The 4,891-nt window shown below is 39.5% G+C and overlaps 1 protein-coding gene across 1 annotated transcript in view; it reads left to right on the top strand.

Moving 5' to 3' along the window:
- Positions 1-4,891, top strand: part of LOC101847009 (forkhead box protein O) — a 22,200-nt gene that overhangs the window by 1,439 nt on the left and 15,870 nt on the right. The window lies entirely within an intron of this gene.

The following is a 4,891-nucleotide window of genomic DNA, read 5'->3' as shown; positions in this document are numbered from 1 at the left end:
GAGGTTGTTGCTGCTTCGCTTATTTCATGCAGGCAGCAAAACTAGAGGACAGGGACAAATTGAAGGAGGGGGTCAACGCTTTTTGATGGGTGGAATGTTGCCAAATCATTGTTTGATAACATTGCGTATTACTAGATATCTAGTAGAGACGTAGATCTAGATCAAGAATCTTCTTGTGTAGGGATTAGTAATCAGTACGGTAGGCTACCTTTGCTATAGGAGGTTTTGCAAGAGACTCGAATGTCTGCAGCTCTTGTCTAGGTATTGTGTAGCCTAGGCTGTAGGGTTCCGTTGTTCTGAAGTCTGAAGTCTCATTCTTCCTCCTTTCTTTAGGCTAGAATTTACTGCTCAGAAAAGTAACTTGCTTAGAAGGGCCTAAAAAGCCTAAGTAGGTTATAGCATAGCCTGTCCTGTAGCAAATTATACCCCCCCCCCCAAAAAAAAAAAAGGATGAAAAAAAAATAAACAACCCCAAAAAACAAACCCAGCAACAACAAAAAACAACCAAACAAACAAAAGAAAAACATTTTTCTTTTGGTCCTTAGAATAAAATAATGATGCTTGAATACTGGTTCTTTCTCCAATATTTTACTTTTGTAGTTTTGTTTATTATTACATCTGTAGAATTGATGGGTTCTGTTTGTTCTATACATCTTTTTTGGTGTGCAAGTGACTGTCATTACTGTCTCTGAAGGCGATCTTAACGTTTGAGTCGTTTGATTTGTGTGGGTTAGATATTCCTTGGTATTAGGCAAGATATGCTGTAGCCAAGGCAATAAAGATCGAATTACGACAAGATCGGATGCACAAGATTAGTTCCTTCCTTTGGGAATGTTGACAAATTTTATGTCTTACTCTGTTGCGGAGATTGGTGTCTTTTTAATGGATATATCTATAATGAGTAGCAAGTACAGGTATCTGCTCTAAGTCAGTGGAGAAGGATAAAGAGGAGAAATTAGATCTGATTAAAAATACATTCTGGTTCAATGCTGAGCTTGTCATGATTTTTAAGGTTGGATTACAAGTCTTTCCTCATTTAAACCCCCTGACTGTTCAAGAGGGAATATAATTGATTTGACACTGTTGTGTTGATTAGAAATGGTTTGCATCACATTCTCACATCTCTGTGTAAGTTTCCGTAGAACAAGTCTTGTGTACTATTCTATAATTCATCTGTGCTACTATTTAAGCCTATGCAATATTATTGCTAGATTCTACATTGCATTCTTTATATCAGCTCTGAATTGAATGTTTTTCAGAATTCTTTTTTGTTTTTGTTCATTTCCCCCTTTTTTAAAAAAAGATGCCTTTACCTGAATTTTGAATGCTTTCTCATTCTCAATGAAACCTCCAACAAGTTGGACAAGGCAAAGTTTTGTTTCACAAGTTTTTAAAGTTTAAAAAAAAAAAAATCTGTTTATATTGAAGTGATCTCTGTCTGCCATCGAGACTGAAGATTTTAAAGTTCTCATACTACCTTTGCCTTCAATAAGTTGTGAGGGGGGAGTATTTGCACTTACTTTCAGTTTTGTTGAAAATTACATCCAAGCTTTAATAAAATACATATAATTTTTTGGTCTTTGTTGTGACAAGTAATCTTATGTGAAGGCCGGGGCTCATAGTAATGTTGTCCTCCAACTGCAGGCAACTTTTTACTTTCACTTTTGTTTAGCACTCCGTATGTGAGTGTAAGTTATGTTTCTTGTTAGCAAGTTTTTGATTAATTGTTCAGATAAAGACAAAAGGCATGGAAAGAAGCATTACTGTTATCAATTTATTTGTCTTAACCGTTCCAGCCCCATGCTCGTATATTTTCAGCAGCGCTTGTACCTCTTAACGTCCCAAGAGCGTATATTCTCTGGTGGGGGGGTAGCAAATTTGCTCATTTTTCGAAATTAGCAAACTTAATGAAAATGTAATTTTCATATTTTTGTTCATTTAACTTTAAACATTGTTATATGTTTATATGTCGAACCTGCCTTAACGGAAACCGCTCCCCCCTTGTTCATTGATATATTCCTCTTTAATTACCTGTATAAAACGGAAAACTGTCCAACTCGGAAACGGAAAGAAAAATCCGCTTCTTTCCGAGGGTTTCACCTGTCTAAGACGGAAAATGCTTTGCCCGTTTAATCCTGATCTGAAACAAAACTTGCAAGTTTGGTTCCGCCGGCTCTAAACTTATCGCTATGGCCATGCCGCCGGGCGAGGAAGAGGGGTAGGGGTGCTATTTGGGGGTAGACAAGGAGATTAAACTAAACTCCTTGGGGGTAGATGTTACCCCATCATGTGAGCCCAGAGCGATGCAGATGATCAGTGTAGTGTGGGTGTGAAATCTCACGACTTCCCGTGAGAGTGCTCGAGTAGTGAGCCACTAGCGAAACTTTCCTGGGTAGCCAGAAGCCAGAGGTGTGAAACCGCCCTGATCGTACGGCCAGCCGAGAAAAGAGTTCCTCGAATCGTTGTTACATGATGGCAGTGAGGGGGTGGCATTGGGGTTGGTTGACTGTGCTTGTTACATCGATGGGTGGGGCTAAGGATGGAAGCAAAGATGTGCAAACGTTTCTGTTTAAATAGGTCGAACAGTGGTCCTATGAAAGGCAAGCACTAGTGATAAGTAAGACTGACGCATGTCATTATCAGACAGGATAGCAATTGAGAGGTGTGAAGTTTTGACCACTGCTTGCAGATCGGACAAGCGATCCTTGACTCCACCGGTTGGGCCTTTGACATTCCCTTCCCCCCAACTTCCATCTCCCCCTAAATTTCCCTGTCTAAGACGGAATTCTTTCTGGCTCCGTTGCGATTCCATACAGGTTAGACTGTGTCTGAACCTCATAACAAAGATGTCACATCACCATTTAGAATTATGCCTCTTTTTCTGAAATACTGCTCTATTAGCTGGGACTGGGGTTAGGGAGTGCAAAAAGAATGGCTGGGGCTGGAAGGGTTAATATAAACAAGACACAATGACAGTTTGTCTTCTCAAATGTACTGTCAGACCCTGTTAAACCGCCAACATTGAGGCGAGTATGAAGTTGGCGGTACAACGAGGCTTGTAGGCCTCTGTACGGCGACGCAAGGTATTGCCGCAGGCCGAGGTGGCGCAAATCCGGGTGACATAAAAAAAATCTTTTGATTAAAAAAAAAGACCCAACGTGTAGGCTATTTGTCAAAGTCTGAAAAGTAGATAATGTTTACAATCAGGAGCAATTCGGCGACAAAGCTCTCAAATTAAAAGAGCGAGCTCGACAGAGTCGTGTATGGTCATGGAAAAGAGCAGCCACCGAGTAGTGCTTTTCGACGTGTGTAGTGTGTGCCTCTGGCGGCCAGAATTTACATGAATAGTTTGATACGGATCGTAAAGCCTACAACTTGGTGGATGGCGCTGTAAAGGCACATTTTACTATGTTTACATAGAGTATAGAGGCGGTTGTTTTCGTTCATCGACAAACCTTGCATTAAGCAGTGCTGGTGGTGTAACGGACGAGGCGGAGAAGGGGGGGGGGGGGATTAAACGAGTTTTGACTGTTGTGTGATCGCCAGCTTTTACGAATTCATACTGACCCAGCGTACTCACCTTTATTGTATGCTCTCTCTCTCTCTCTCTCTCTCTCTCTCTCTCTCTCTCTCTCTCTCTCTCTCTCTCTCTCTCTCCCTCCCCCCCCTCTCTCTCTCTCTCTCTTTCTCTCTCTCACTCTCTCTCTCTCTGTCTCTCTCTTTCTCTCTCTCTCTCTCCCCCCCCCCCCCCTACGAGCAGACATATCCTACATTTTGGCAGGGTTGTTTTTTTTACCATTCTGTGAAGATTTTGAGCTTGTATGTTTTGATGTAATAAATGGTTGGTACAGTAGTAGCAGTGCTATGGAAAGGAGCAATTTGAGAGCAATCAATACTTTAATTTTGAAATGGCTTTAACTACATGACTTTACATCTTTCCCAACAGTAAGTAATTTGTGACACATCATTTAAAAAGTAGAAGGAAGGTTGAGTAGTGGGCCTGAGCTATCTGATTCTTGAATGGAGATTACAGGTGTCTAATGTCCAGATAAAATGCTTCATTTGGATTTCGAAACGAGGCCATTTCAGATAAGAAAGTTTAAAGTTTGCAAATGCCCACGTGACCCACATTTACTTCAATGCTTGATCAATGTGAACCTGTGCAACCAGTGTTCCTAACAAAAAAACCCAGATAACCTCATTGACTCAGTTAAAGTTCCTTAATTTGAAATGTTACAGTTTTCAGTAAAATATATAAATATAGAGCACACTTTTTTTTTCTTCTAAATTTCCTTTTTCCAGACTGAACTACTTTTAATGTGCTATTCTACTGCTTGAAGACTTACTTTAAAACATTTTTTTTCGGGAGGGGGTTTAAGTAGTTAGTTGTTTCATAATAATAACCAGTAACTTTAAAAAAAAAAAAGTTACTGTGTCATTGTACTTTCCTCTTTTTCAAAATTAATGCAAGCTTGCTAAAACTCTGTGCTGAGATAAGTGATTCATAGGCTAGCAGAAATTCGTGTGTATGCTAGTTTCATGTGGATGTCCGGGAAAAGGGTCATTTGGATGATTTGTTGTGCAGTACAAAAGCAACAGCCAGTTTGGCATGGTCTTATATTTTATTCTATGGCTATCAAAACTCAAAAGTTGTGGACTTGATCTGAATAAAAAATTTAGAATTGACTTAAACCTGCTCAGAATTAATACTACTAATCAATTTAAATCGTTTTTGTTAGGAGTACCGGCAACTTATACTTTTTTTGTTCTACTATATGCTACCTCATTATCTGATTTTCATTGTAGTGAGTAATTTGAGATTAAATGTGTGCACACAACTTTATCGCAGAACGGTAGAACACATTGGTTTTTGTTTTCTTTCTTTCTTTGT

This window comes from Aplysia californica, unplaced genomic scaffold, assembly GCF_000002075.1.
Source record: "Aplysia californica isolate F4 #8 unplaced genomic scaffold, AplCal3.0 scaffold01263, whole genome shotgun sequence".
Taxonomy (NCBI): domain Eukaryota; kingdom Metazoa; phylum Mollusca; class Gastropoda; order Aplysiida; family Aplysiidae; genus Aplysia; species Aplysia californica.
Note: the sequence above shows the minus strand (reverse complement) of the source record. Positions and strands in the feature narration are given on the sequence as shown.